This window comes from Lepisma saccharinum, chromosome 25 (assembly GCF_977018435.1).
Source record: "Lepisma saccharinum chromosome 25, izLepSacc3.1, whole genome shotgun sequence".
NCBI classification, from domain to species: Eukaryota; Metazoa; Arthropoda; class Insecta; order Zygentoma; family Lepismatidae; genus Lepisma; species Lepisma saccharinum.
The window spans coordinates 22,458,024-22,474,119 of record NC_139253.1 but is presented as its reverse complement, the minus strand read 5'-3'; positions in this window follow the sequence as shown (position 1 = coordinate 22,474,119).

The following is a 16,096-nucleotide window of genomic DNA, read 5'->3' as shown; positions in this document are numbered from 1 at the left end:
ATTCACAAACATGAAGTTGTTGTAGAGTGATTAGTATCAAGTGAGCAAGGAAAGAGCTGCGATAACACTGAAGAAATATTTCTGCGAGTGACACGAATCAGATTTCCAGGAAAGCTATTCGTTTACTACGTGTGACACAGTTACAGGCTTACAACCTTTACTGTTTTCTGCAGATGAAGATACAATTTGTTGCAGGTCACAACTACGCACACGAAAGCAAGCTGTAAAAACGTGGTAAATTACATTTTATCTGTACTAAAAAAATGTGCTTGTTGATTTATGAAAGGTTACAACGTAAAGGTTAACAAGGCTTTTAAGTTTTATTACAGCGTTCAAAAAATTTAGTACACCGTCTGTTCTTGATAAAGAAAATACAACATGTGGGAGAACAGTGGAGTAGAACCATGTTTTTATTTTTCTCGCTCATTCTATTTATATGAGCCAAAAATATAAGTAACATATTCAATAGGCAAGACTCAAAAGAAGGTAAAGTTCCCCCTTGTTCATTGCACAGTGTCATGGCACATAAGAGTTCTCGTTCTCCATCGGGCATAGTGAACGTGATGTGGCATCTATCCCAACTCCCCATTTTTTTCTTCAGGTGTCCATAGATGAGAGGCTGTGTGAGCCCTACAGCGAACAGTATGGAGAAATTCCCATCCGAGTTAACCCACACAGGAGATTCAAACCCAGGTGCACTGTAAAACCTTCACTGGGGAAAATGCTGTCTAGGACAGTCAATTTCCGCTTCCATCTAACTACCGTAAAAATGCCCATGGCATACATAGTTACCCTAATTAATGTAATTTTAATGATTTAAATTTTATTAAGGAAACTGTTGCTTCCCTTCTTTTGTAAATTAAAAGGCACACCGTTAAATTTAACGTTAGAATACTGTAATTTTGACGGTCACTTTTAATAGTAGAGTAGAAAATATATAAACAAAATTTCTTTTTTTTTTTTTTTTTTAATACTTTAGCATCACCACCAATATATATAGACGTATCAATATGCAATGTGTCGTTGCATTTACGAGTGGAAGTCAGAAAGTAGAGTTCTCTGATTAATATCTATTGTTTTATTATATTTGAGCTGCCACTTGGATGAGACGAAACTTATAGATTTTGATTGCTTTATGACATCGGTTTCCACACTTGAATCTTGAAAAATACATATTAAAAATGACTACTACAATGATGAACATAACATTAGATATTAATTAAGGAATCTTATTTTCTACATTTCCCTAGTAAATTCATAATCATTTGATAATGCTACGTTTACTTAGGACGAGAGTATGATATATTCAGTATAGGCATTACAAGAAAAAACAAGTTGCTCACAAAAGGAAACTAATAGATTATATACTTCCAATTTACGGGACTATTCAGGTCAAAATGAGACATGATCATTGTAACAATATTAAATATCCATAAGGTGTCATATTACCCATCTCGAGTCCAAACATCCCCCAATTGCAAGAAATGATGGGACCTCAACATCTCTCTCATCTCTATGCATACTGTCCAATCAACCGATATGAAAGGCTCGATCGTAAAGGGTCAAATATATGTAGTAATTACCCTGAAACCTGCATTTATTTCCAGCTTTGGAAGCACCGAACGCCGATCACTCACCAACTAAATTAAAGTAATGTGGTCTATTTGATCTATCAGTCTTATTGCCTACCCGCTGCAATTCTGTCATTTGATCAATCAAAGGACCAAAATGGGGATCTAAATTGACACCTACCAGAGCATCGTATTTCTCTTTTACCTCTCACCGTTCTGCTCTTTGTTCGGTCCTCAAGCCTTGTCCCTCACCATTAACAACTGACTCAAATGGGTCAACAAGGACTGCCTTTGAATGCAGCTCCATCTGGCGTCTATTATTACACTCTAGGGTATCGTGACATCTACGTAGAAATTCGAGGAATCTCTGTGTACAAAAAGCGTGTTATTTTGTTCCGTTGAAAGGTCCACACATACACTTTTGAGGCTGCTTTGAGTTCACTCTCTCTCTCTCTCTCTCTCTCTCTCTCTCTCTCTCTCTCTATCTCTCTCTCTCTCTCTCTCTCTCTCTCTCTCTCTTTCTCTCTTTCTTTTTCCCAGCCAGAGGGCCAGCGTGTTTGAAGAAGACCAGAGCTCCATTGAGGTGCCTCTTTCTCTTGTAAATACGTACGTCTATCATTTTTCTAAGATCCTTCTTCCGTAAAACTTCTATTATATCTTTTTCTTTTAAGTTTCAGATACAGTACTATACCCCTTTCAGTTTCTTACTTCGTCAGTTGCAAACTGAAAACAAATGAAGTACGCAAAACACAAGAAGGAGTCTATACTCTGTCTCGGTTATCTCTGGAGGGAATGAACGAAAACAAGTATCTGCGCAAGTAGTGGGGAATAGGATTGCGTGGAGGGGGAGATCGACTGCAGTTAAGAACCTTCCCAGCAGCGTGTACTGCTTAGCTCTGCCCACTCATTCCCACTCCCCCTTCTCTGCCGCTATTCTCGGCCTTGCTCCAGAGATAAACGGAACAGAGCATACACTTTCTATCGGGAATCTGTAGAGGAAGGCCGCGCATAACGATAGAGAATGAGAGAAAGCGAATGGGCAGAGCAAAGCAGTGCGCACTGCTACAAACGGCTGCAGCCGCGTTTCCCTCTTCCATGCACTCACTTCCCTTTTAAGCACTCTCGAATCAGTGCTTGCGCAGAGGACTTGTTTTCGTCGCTCGCTCCAAATTCCCGGGACAGAGTATACAACATCATTAAATAAGAATATAGACTAGACAGTTCTTTAAGTGATGTCAGAAAGTATGATTCATTGCTAGAGGCCTCGAGACACGGTAGAGTTCAAGCCTCACCCTGTAGACGAAAAACGGGACGCTAAGAACACCAGACCTGTCCTGTTTAACCTACCCACGTGAGCATTTACGAGGGAAGATCGAAAAAAAGGTTACAAAGCCTATTATGGCGTATGTGTTAGACATAGCTGGAAGATCAACACACCTGATGATGGAGGGCACTCAACACTAGTCCTCGATGTAATAACCTATTTTGTTCAAGCACTTGTCACAACGGTAGATGAGGTTTTCCATACAGGTTGCACAGAAATCCGCGTCAAGTTCTCGTAGCCACCGTGAGGCAGCTCTTTTGACATCATCACATGTCAGGTAATGGTGGCCAGCCAACCAAATGGTAGTCCCAGCTCAGCTGATATTGAGCGTAATGTTCTTCTTCTGTCCTCACGAATACACTCATCCACAAGAGCACAGTTCACGTCAGTGGTTGAGGTACTGGGCCTACCGCTGTGTCCAGGGTTGTCATTAACAATACTGGTCCGTCCTTCTTTGAAGGCACGACACCACTTCGCTACATGTTGCCTTGAAATTGTCCCATCCACATACACCTCCACAATCTGCCTATGAATGTCAGCAGGTGTAGTGTTTTTGGCCCACCTGAACCGCACCACTGCCCTCACTTCTACTCTTGACCAATTTTCTAGACGAGTCACCATTTTAAATGTCCGCTTCTCGGGTATACATAGTCAGAACGAAGTCCTCAAACTTGCAACAAGACAAACATGTTATTAATTTACACACAAATTTTCGTTACGTTACAGTGAATAAAACAAAAGTTATGTGCTTTGTAACCTTTTTTTTCGATCATCCCTCGTAGTAGAGGGAAGTAGATATTCACACACGGTAAAAAAAAAGAAAGAAAAAACGAGTAGATTAGGCAGAAGTGAAACACCTCAAAAGGCATAAAATCTTGCTTTTCGACATCGTTTGTAAAACTGTAAAGTCGATAACCTTACGGCTGCAATAAATTTCATATTTAAATTTTTGCTCTCGATTTTTTCCTTTACCCTTTGTGCAATTCTACCAGAATAAATATCCACGAGTTTTCAAAGAAATAGGGGCCTCCACGATGGTGTAGTAATAACGTCGTCGCCTTACAATCAAGAGGTTCTTGGTTCGATACCCGGTAGAGCCACACGGGTTGGAATCTCACTTTAAACTATAGGTCCAATCCTAATCAACCTATCTGTGAAATAAAATGTAGGCTACAAAAATGTCCAATGGCACTTATTATCAATATATTTTCAATTTTCTAATGTTATTAAAATTAATAAATTGCCCAAAAAGTTACCCTACGTGCTATAGGAAAACCCCTCCCCCTCACACACACATAGATTCCTTTGGGCAACTTAGTAAGGTAGGTATTTTTGACAATCCACCTTGTTTTACCGCACTAGGATATGCTGATAATTGCTGTTGTACTGCAATTCTATAATCCATAAGGATTGTTAAGTTACACACAACAACTTCTGAGTATGTGACAGCCTACCCTTCACGTTGCTTCATTTTAAATGTTCACAACATACTCAAACAGAATCGTCCTAACAATTTGGTTGGTGAAGGCCTATAAGTATACGCGAGTTGGATCCTCAGCAGAGGTGAATAATTCCATGGTTCAAATATCAGTCGAACAAAATGGAACCGGTCAATGATTCGTTGCTTTCCAGACCTATCAAAAGGCATCCAGAGTTCGAGAACCGGCGTTTATTACTTCATCAATTTCATCCGCCCAATATTAGTCCATATCATCGAGATTACCATATGTTGGTAAAAATTAAAGGCACGTAACTCAACTACAACACAGTTTATATGATGCATATGATTGATTGATTGATTTGGTGTTTTAAGTCCACTTTATGCACAGTAAGGCTAATCGGAACTGGACCTACAGTTTAAAGTGGGATCCGAATCACTTGTGCCTCCACCGGGTATCGAACCCGGGACCCCTTGATTACAAGGCGACAACGCTACCACTACGCCATCGGGGAGGCCTATATGATGCATAATCGGAGTATAAAATAGATTTAAATTTTGCTCTTGTTACCTTACAAATAGTTATAAAAATGAAGAGGTTGCTGGAGAAAGAAGTCCAATTCATTGTCATTTAAGCAAACAAAATTTGTACTATTTAAATTTTGATTCTTACACACATAAATATGAAGATACTTTAGTTTTTTACACTTCAAAATTTTCGTCTCTAGCAAATACAAGCTTACGTGACATTACGAACATTAATAAAAAGGGTGGAAATGAACGTTTTTTCGCTTACCTGGACCATCATGATCCTAACAAATGTACTTAATTAATAAACTCATTTAAAATACTCTACTGTTGCTTTGCTAATGCTGTTTTTCACCTCCGTCTTTCTTTAACATGCAAATTAGAAAGGTAAGGGTCGAGAGCATCACACCTCCACATGACTCCAGGGAAGGGATTTCACTCGAACCGGCCACTTCAAAGGATGTAGAATGGTGGTGCGACTAACACGACCCAGGACCAGGGTCAAGTAAAAACCTCACAAAGAAAGAGGAAGCCAAACGACCAGCTATATGAAAGCATCTTCACTGACAAATCTATTACGAAAAATACATGAATATTTTAAGTACATTAGGATAAATCAGCGAGAAATATGTTCGATGCAAAGAATTTCGAGAATTATTTTTCTCCTACTAATAACTTCGGCAAATCATTAAAAGATGATTTAAAAGATTCAACACTCATTGTAGAGTTTTGGTATTAATAGCAGGGTCCTTAATGACTTTTCCCTCAGAGTGTGAATGTAAGAAATTCTAAACGATGTAATCTTCAATTTGCTTTTGTAAATTTTCATATTTGTCTTGTTTTTATATAAATTTCATTTCTAACGACTGCAGTGTAAACATTATCACCACGTGGTCTATCTAAAACGTATTCAATAAAAGAGATTCCCAAATACGAACAAGTTCAACACTTTATGCACTAGTCCTATTACAGTATGAATTGTCGTTGATATTGAAGCAATTTGTAAAAAAAAGAAGAAAAAGAAAAGAAAAGATACTTTAATGTATGACCACCAGTTTTATAATTGTGAGAAAAAGTGTATTTAGCAAAAAGTTCAGATACGTAAATGATAACTTATTTTACATTTTGTATTTTTTAAAATATTTTTAAAGTAAATCCTACATTTGATATTCAATTTTTTTTTGTAAGGATATGTCTCCGGTCGTCCAATAAAAACAGTACATGTGACATCAAATTCGTTTTGGTCAGCAATTAATTTTCAAAGAAGTACCTTCTCTCTTGCCACCCCCTCTCCTTCTTTTTCGACCAGTTACTGATATACTTCGCCACATGAAATGATGAAAAGAGGGGGGGAGGTGGAAAAAATTATGGCTGTGGTGAACAAAACTAAAAGTAGGGAATATGTAGATGCCAAGAGAAAGTTGCATCTCCGAGATACGCAAAGCTCTTTGTGGTACCCCAAGCCGGCATCTTTTGCATTGGGCAATGTGAAACTCTCCCTCCAAAGGGACGGCAAGAAGGAAGCTGTTAAGGGTCCCCGAGGGGAAAGGGTGGTGTGGGACACTCTCTGTCGTCGGCGAGCTCTCCAGCAAATTCACTTTGTAATGAAGCTGTTGGGAAAACCGAGGACTGTGTCCACTCCGTAATGGTAACTCCTTTGTGCTGTTTGGCCGGATACCGTCTCTCAAAATACCCCCTCCCAGGTTTCTCGCTTAACGAGATGCGCTGCATGATAACCATCTTAGACAGGAGAAAATTTGTCTACACTTTCATTAGTACACATCTCTGTTTGCAGGAAGCAATTAGCGATAATGCAACTTAGGTCTCTTAGAACTGAGGGAAGTAAAAGTTTACAATCCTGCTCCTCCTAATAATAGAAATTATTATCATTGTACACGAACGTGGGACTTATAAAGTCAACTAAACAATGCTAATACAAGTGGCCAGAACAAATTATGTAATTATACACGTACAAACGGACAAAAATCGTATAAAACGTATAAAAATCAGCAAAGGAAAGAATTATATACAATATATATCCTTATCGAAAAAAACAGTATATATACAAACGTTGGGAACCACAAGGAAAGGAGGAAATGGAAACTTAATAGGTTATGCTAAAGACAAGCCATATAGTCAGACGGATGTGATGTGTGAGTACCGCAAAGTTTCTCTGTGAACATCGTACCGTGCCATGAAGTCATATTTGGGGGGGAGGCCTCCAAACATTTTGATTTATTTTTTGGCTGTTTTATTGAAGGACATGTCCGGAAAAATTCCAGCACTTGAGATCACCCATGCCGAGAATCGGACCCGGGTCTCCCGCATGGCAGTCAGACACCCTACCTACTAGGCTACCGCAACTCTCAGAAATTGTAATAATAGCAATAAAACATAATAATAAAGATATGTAGCAGTACTAACAAAGCAACATTCCTAGTGGTGATGGAGCGTCCTAAAACTTGTATGAAGCTTGTAGGCCAATTGGTGATTTGCCTACTAACAGCTAACAGTTTAATAAGGATATCTACGATTCTTCCTTCCAGATTATATGATTTGGAAATTAGTGTAGAGATCCGTGAACTCGTTTATCTTGAACTTGGATCCTACAATGCTAATAAATCACTTGTGTATTTTATTTAGTTACTTTAACATTCTCATCAGCGTGAATTTCTCATCCAGCTCAGTAGGTACCGTTAGCTTATTTCTAACTGCAAAACGAATTAACGAAATGAAGACTTGTGAGATAGAATGATATATATAAAAAGTTATCTATGGTAGGTTTCAATGCCCACAAAAAGTATGATAGGTTTCTGTAGGAATATGTGTGTGCGATGAAATTAATAAGTTCTTGTTTCCAAACTGCAGAAAAATCTTTCAAACAAACTGCTCAAGACAAGAAGAGTAACGGCTTAAATGATAAACTCGTAAATAGTCTATAAAAGAAACAAGAAACTAAGGCATATTTCCATTCAATTTTGCCTTTAAGAATCACTCTTAAATCGGGAAGTTTAGTGCCATAGTAACACGAGCCTTTTATCTATTGGTAAATAAGGCAATATTAATCCACTCTCTACTATGCAATATCGTTCTAACGAATGAACTAATTGGCATGGTACTTAGAGAGGAGGAAGGAATATGTTTTTTTTAATTCGTTCTTTTTAATTTGCCTTGAATCGTAGAAAAAAATCATACATTACTCGCGGTGATCCAGTCAGTGAGATGCATGTCTGACACATGATAGACCCGGGTCGGATTCCCGCAGTAGGCGTTGTGATTGCATAAGCGTTTCTGGGGGGCCCTCCAGTCCCGAGATTGAGAATGTGCATCGCCTTATCTCTACAACCTGGTGAGATGCATACCACTGTACCGCCGTTTTTTTAGTTCACTTTATGCACATGTAGACTAATTGGGACTAGACCTAGAGTTTAAAGAAGGATCCGAACCAGTGTGCAATGTGTCTCCGCCGGGTATCGAACTATAGTTCTGACGCATGAGCCTATATTCTTCTAGAAACAAAACATATAAGTAGAGAAAAATCGTGCCTGATACATCGGCATCACGGTGCAAGCTTACGTCACTGAAGTTTGCTGCACTACTGACAAATCTCGCGCAAGAAGGCTCCAGACAAAAAATAAAATTGGAGAAGCAAAACAATATAGATTTCGAGTGAAAGCACATCGTTAGGAAGAAGAATATCCAGTTTCAGAAGCGTTTCCTCCCCCTTGAAACTTAGGCACCCAGCTGTGTCTGAAACGCTCGCAAATAAAGAATGGAATCAGCAGGGGCCTGGTAGGAGAGGTCTTTCAGCGCGTTAACATTTCTTCTGGCGCCATATGGACCACCGGGGTAATGCAACTCTCGTACATGTCATAAAGGACAGGACAAAACTGAAACTTCGAATATCTGTAAAGCGTGGTGGGGTTAGGCTGAGAGGGGGAGAGGGATATCCTTATAAAATACAATAGCAGCTTCTACATCGACCCATGCGGAAACAATGAGGTATAAGAGAATATCCTGGGGGAAATGAGGAAGAAAGACTTTAAGCGTGGGATCGAGCAGACATCTGCCTTGCAACTTAACCGAAATTTATTAACGGACAAATTTTGTATTGTTCATGATACAGTACGACCATTCTCTTTTGAATCATTTCTTCTAAGATTAAAAGCCGATACACGGAAATGTTTTTCAGCGTACCATTTCCGAAACATGTTTTCTTCACGTTAAAGTAGGTGAAATCGTCAATTTAAAATATTTTTGGCGTAAATTAGCACAGCAATATAAGAGGAACCACTCTTGCAAATTAGCAAGCACGAAAAACCTAACATTTAGGAAAGACCACTGAACTCACCTGCCTAATTATTTTGGACGGAAAACTTCTCTGCAATGTCGAAAATGAACAAAATAATAACAAAGAAATCAGTGTTATTGAAACGGAAAGCTGCCGAGGAAAAATAAAAGATATATTCAGTTTTAGGTAAGGTTGATAATGTCAATATTATTAAGTTGTCTGGGGTAGTTATTTGTAATTTTGTTCCTTAAACTCACAAGCTTTTTGTTCTGCACAAGCGAATATTCGTCACAATTCATACAGAAAGTCAATAATCACGGAATTACAAAATCTTCAGATACAAATGTCAAAAAGATCGAGATTTTTTTATTGTCACCGTAAACTCTTTCCTCTGTCGAGTCCATTGTTGTTCTCAGGGGTACGATTATATTTTAAAAAAATCAAAACACGTCGGAGCTTTTTCTACTATGAAGCCATTATATGCTCCATAGATACTAATCAGAATATTGATTTATTGGTTCCAGATCGTACATATCTTTTTATATATCTCAACTCTGAGAACCAATAGGCATATTGACAATTTATTGATATTTCGCTCCAGAAAACATTATATTGAGACGTTCGCAATGATAACTCCACAGGAAACTTCCCAGCCCTCTTTTATCCATTTTCTCATCACCATCAACTAAGTTGAGTATACTGTATTTTTATTTGTATATTCATAAGCAACACAAAAAACTTTCCATGTATTTTGTAACCACTATCGATATTTTTTTAAAATTTCTAGCCACTTTGTATATGAACATTGCACTTATGTAACCTCTCTGTGTATTTAGCCACTTTGGATGTTAATTTTTGTGTGTGCGTTTTTGAAATCTCTTTGAATACAACTTTGTGTTCTGTAGTCAATTCGCATACCACTTTCCTTGTGCGTAGTCGCTGCGTTTGTTTATAAATCCACTTTATGCATAGATAGGCAGGCTAATCGGGACTAGACCTACAGTTTTGAGTGGGATTCGAGCCACTACGTGCCCCTTGGTTACAAGGCAACAACGTTACCCTGTGCCATCGAGGAGGCATAGTTGTACTGTCTTTGTGATTTTGCCACTTTCAGTTTTCGTAGACAATTTGGATACAAATTGTTTCGTCATTTTCTGCAGTAACGTCTATGTTAATTTTCCTTTCTTCGCCATTGTCTTATCTATTTCAATATATAATTCATCCATACAGTGGATTATGTGATACTTCTCCATTGCACTGTGTATAAAATGGAAGCTTCGTGGTCAAAACGAAAGGTGTACTTCTTAGTACTTTAACACAATGATAGCTATATAGTCGCTAGCTCGAACGAAAGGAGGAAACACAAAAACTCAAAATCTGATCTCGTCCAAAACCAACATATTGCTTGAATCTGTGCAGCAGTGTGCCAGGGTTAATGCAGATGCGGAAAGAAAATGATACAGAAAAGAGAGAGAGCATCACCGCAAGAGTATTATTTTTCTAAGCTTGAGGCTCTGTCCGCACTTACTGGTGTCAAGTAAAAAAACCAATTTCGTTGCCAGGCAACGAATAAATACGAAAATAAAAAGCAGGAACCATAAATAAGAAGCCCCACAAGAGCATCGTCGAGAGAAGGGGGGGAGGGGAGGGCTTTCTCGGTAAAATGAAGCGCAGGGCTAACGAAATTTTGACCCACAAGATTCTTTTTTTCATGTAAAAATGTTAACCCAGCACATATGTAAGCCAGCTAAAAGGTCCCCACTCTGGCGCAGCGGTTTTCTGCGGAAAAGGGTAATGCTCCTACGTCAATACACTAACTTGTTGGTTAAGGCCGCATGATTTGGAACAACTTTAGGCACATTTCATCCTCCTGCTTATGCCAGATAGGATATTAGAGTTGCACCCCAATATTTTGTTACACTTTGGAAATGTATTGGCAAAGAGTGATACTTTGTGTCCAAACACAATGACAATCTTTACAACAAAGCAATGGCCAACGTATATAAAAACGGAATATGCAGCACGTTGTTCAACACCCAGCTGAAAGGATGTTTTTAGGGCGTATTGTCTTTGATGACCCTGGAAAACTTTGCTCAATTTAAGAAGTTATGTACTGGGTGAAATATTGTGACATTCTGCAACGAATCGTCTCGAGATACAAAGATCCTTCATAATTCTAATGGAATTTCCCAAGCAAGACCTGCTCTCTGTCACAGTTCTCAAAAGAGTGATGATAGATCCTAAGACAGAGATTCTGAAGTAATCTTGGAACTCAGAAAATATAAAATCCCAATAAACCCAAGTGGCTATTGAGAAATCCAGGATTCAACAAGGAAGGATCTCGTTTCTAATATTATTTGGATATGACATCGTGGCCTTGAAGTGAAATATATCTTCCATTCCTAACTGTATCGAACAAGACACTGTAGCCATAGGTGGCCATTTCGGATACTAAAAGATTTAAATATCTTGTAATACTTTCATGAATGAAAGGTATCTAGTACAGTAAAACCTGTCTATCCCGAAACATGATGGTTCCGAGCAAAATTTTCCGTCTTAACAGTTTTCATTCTTATACAGGGTTGACTTTAAATACAGTATAGAGCGCTGCAGGAAATAATGGAAAGACAGATTTACATTTCGCACCACTTATAATGTAGAGTACAAATGCATGTACGTACATGAATAAAAATGCGATACAGTCGCAATAAGCATAGAAGAGATTACAATTATGTAACTACACAACATGTTGGTACACCTTTTACAGTATTTAAGAACGTACAGTACGTACTTATGTATCTTTTCGAACCCGGGACCCCTTTCGTCGTAGCGCGATGTGCATAGAGGGAAAGAGAAAGATTGAAAGATGGAATAAGAGAGGTGAAGAAAGATTGAGATAAAAGTGAAGAAAAATGATAGAAACAAAGAGAGATAACAAGAAAAATAGAAAGATGACGAAAGAACAGAGGAGAAATAGACAAAGAAAGGTGGAGAAAGAGGGTAAGAGATGAAAGAAAGAAACGGAATCGTAACAGCTATGAGTATTGTAGCGCATTCTTTTATATCGACAATGTTACCGATAAGCGAGTGGCAACAGAGGCGTGTTCCACTTACAGTGTTGCATTGTTTTCTTGCGAGCGGAGAAAATTAAGGAAGAAATTTCCATCTTACTGAGAATAAAAACATCTCGTTGGTCTTTAAATGGTGTTCCGTTTTCGCGTTAAGGAGGTTTCCGCCTTAAGCAGGTCATTGTCAGGTATATAATCGGTCCGTTCTGGGGACTTTTTTTTCCGTATTTACAGGTTTCCTTCTTATAGATGTTCCGGGATATGCAGTTTTTACTGTAAATATTTAAATCTAACGTTGGGCCAAATAATTTTAATCTGTACAGTACTGTATTTACTAAATGCTTAACTTCTAACTACCGAGATTACATCATCAATTAAGTACCGTCCTACGTTCTTTAAAATCTGCAACCAATGGGAAACAAAATTCGTAGAATTACAAATTCACTGCATAAAAAATCAAGCTGCGGGTCGAAAGGTGAGAGATTATGGGTTATCGTGGTACGTAGCGTGTACAGGGAGTGCGGTGAAAGCTTAAAACTTTCGACGCAGCACCCGTGTAAATCCCCAAACGTGCTAGTCAACTCACTCAATAGATTTGTATCTGCGTTAATAAGTTTTATGCATTTGGGGGGGGAGGCGGGAGGAAGGAAGTTATTTCTTACAAAAAAATACTAAAAGTGTATCCGTGTGTGTGTGTGTGTGTGTGTGTGTGTGTGTGTGTGTGTGTGTGTGTGTGTGTGTGTGTGTGTGTGTGTGGGTGGGTGGGTGGGTGTGTGTGTGTGTGCGGACGTGTGTGTGTGTGTGTGTCGCAGTGAACAAGAGTGATGAGTGGTCGATTCACGATCTTTCAACTGAAGATTCCAGGTTCGAGTCCCGACCAGGATGTGACATGGTTTTTCCATTGTGATTGTTCCTGAAGCAATTTCAAGTAATCATCATTCATCCTCATTGTAGCGATTAGAAAAAAAGTGGAAGAAGAAAGACGTCAAATTAGAAAAGTGCACACGTATCAGAAATAACAAAAAAATCTTCAATTCTGAACTTGAAAGTGAAAGACGCTACATTCTATTCCCATGAATTTCTACCCAACCGACCCTCGTGTGGTAGTTACGATGCCGAAAGGGGAATCTGTAATGTTATGGGGAAGCCGTTGATGTTAAAATGCTGTGTGACGTGCCGGCGAGGTTCGAATCAGAGCCCGGAAGTTGTGCGGAAATCGAAGTTTGGAATGTCAAAGGTTGCGAGACCTACTCTTCCGGGATCTGTGCATTTTGATTGTCTTACGGGCAGCTGGCAATGCATTTCAATGCTGCTGGAATATATTAGCTACGCCGTTTCTAGGGAGAGTAGCAAATGTACAGTAGGTGTTTTCAGTTAATTATTCAAATACGGTATGTTTCTCATGTTATTTTTATTGAAGAAAAATGCAAATACTTGGAGAAGTTAACTGTATGTTATGGTGTGTAGAACTGAAGCCATAAACAGCTACCAAATGTAAGTTCATACGAGTATTTGAATGAAATTCGAAAAGCCACAACGTATTGACAATATATTGAATGCAAAGAGAGAAGTAAAAGTTCATATTGATCTGTATTATCAGCAATTGGTTCAACAACATGGCGCATTATTAGAAATGATACCTGGATTGAAAAAAAAAATATTAGAATATTCAATAAGGCTTCATATTTGGCTGCCTTAGCAACAATTGATTCAACAATATGTCACAAGATTATTAGGAAAAATATCTGGTTTGGCCAGTCAATGCGCGCAGACACCGAGACTTATATAAGTATACCCTGTTCCAGCTAACTGTAGAGCAGGGTCGCGCAAATCTAGGAAAATCTAGTGGTGAAAGGGCAGCGTTGCAACCGTACGGTCCTGACCGTACATGTACAGATGTACGGGTCAGACCTTAGTCCGTACGCTAAATGCACGGTTTGTCAAAATTTGCTCTTGAAAGTTTTATCCATAAGTTTTATTGCAGTTTAATTTGCTAAGAAATTCTTTAACCAATCGTACGGACCTGGAGACAAAAATACGGTCCGTTTGCCATGTGCGTCTCGTATTATCCTTTTCAAAAGTTTGCAACGCTGCATATCGAAGGAGGAAACCGGGAAAACTCCCGTCGCCCATTACACAATCCTGTTTCTCTCACTGTTCATTGGTGGAGCCGTCTCGCGTCACTACTTGCGCAGATGCTTGTTCTACAGTTAGCTGGTGCGGATAATACTTATTGGGTCTATCGGAATAAGATGGTGATACGAAAGAAACTTGAAATACTACATTAACTGAAGCCACAGAAATATCAGTAATTGAAGTGTTTTCCATAAGCACTAATATCCACTATGCAGAAATATACTGGAAAAACTACACACGTATGCATTTGTCAAATGATTTATACACGTGTATCTCCAGTGTAGATGAAACTATCACAAACCAAATCAAAAGACACGTGGATGCATTGCTGAGCTGTTTGGAATGAGTCTTACTGAAAAGCCTCAAATGACTTTCACTAAATAAAAAAAACTTTTTGCGCTGCCCCAATTAATTCGGACAGTACTGTTACCCATGTGAGATCGATTGAATAGTTTATTTTAACAACCTCTTATCTCCACAAATCCGTGTGTTTTGTGAAAACCAACAAAAACTATCCTACTTCTTCAATTAAAGCTGTTAGATAATAAAAATAACATAACAGTTTTTACATAATGTCCATCATTAAAAATAATACGACAGTATCGTTATATCAATTGTTTGTACACATACCAGATGCGAATCTATAAAACTCGCTGATATTGGTTTCCGAAATAAACGATTCAGTTGAAATCCTTAAACTTAACGAAGCCCATTAAGTGAGTCTGTGCGTTGTATTGCTAAACGAGCTAGCTATCGGGTGAACAGGTTGTTTGGGGGAGAAAACGACGTTCTATCAAAAAATCTCTCCATGCTCACAGTTGAAAAGGATTTTCAGAACTCTCGGATAATTTCTTTTACCTTGCCAGAATATCAATATCTTTACTTTTTTCAGTCTTACGGGGTAGGAGAGTCACTTTTCTGCAATGGCACAAGCTAATGGAATTCCTTTTAAAGTACCCAAATAAGATTGAGTAGGCTAATTAAGTAAATGCATTATTCCACTTCCCTTTTATATCCTTCAAAAGAAACGGCTCTCTATTCGTAACCAAGACGGGAAGAAAAGGGGAGATTCCTTAAAGAGCCCATTTTTTCAAGTTGGCTTTGAATGAAACGCCTGAAACCGTGAAAGTGTCAAAGAATCTGACACATCTCACAAAATGGCGATGTGCAAATTGCTCCTACGGGGAAAGGAGGGAACGACCGTGACAGTGGAATTGGCTCTCGGGCTGAATTAATGCCTTTTCTAACTCCTTTCCCGAGATTTCTCCGTGAAAGGTCTGAGAGAAAGGTCCCAGTCTTCAGGTAATTTTCTGTTCCCGACCAAACCAGTACTAATGAAAGCTCATAAAATTTTTGCATACACAGATAAGAATTTCTGGTTGCATACCAAGGGACTTTGATATTAAAATTTAATTCTCCAGATTTTAACCGCGTCGGAAAAGACCCAATCTGCCTACTTAATTAAGAAATGCATGGGAAGTTGGAAATCAGATTTTACATGCAAATTCGGTAACTGAGTTGTATTTTTATTCGCGCTGAAAATGTGGCAAATTTGAAAGGTTCACTAGGAAATATTGCTTGCGTGCTTATCGGGCTTCCGCAACATATATTTACTGTATCTTTTAGACCGTCTTGGTCTGTTTCCAGCACTGCCATGGTCCGCTGGGTATTCGTGCAGGGCTTACGGAATCTTTCGTTCCAGGCAGTTTAATAGGCCACAAATTCCACTACCACGTTCTT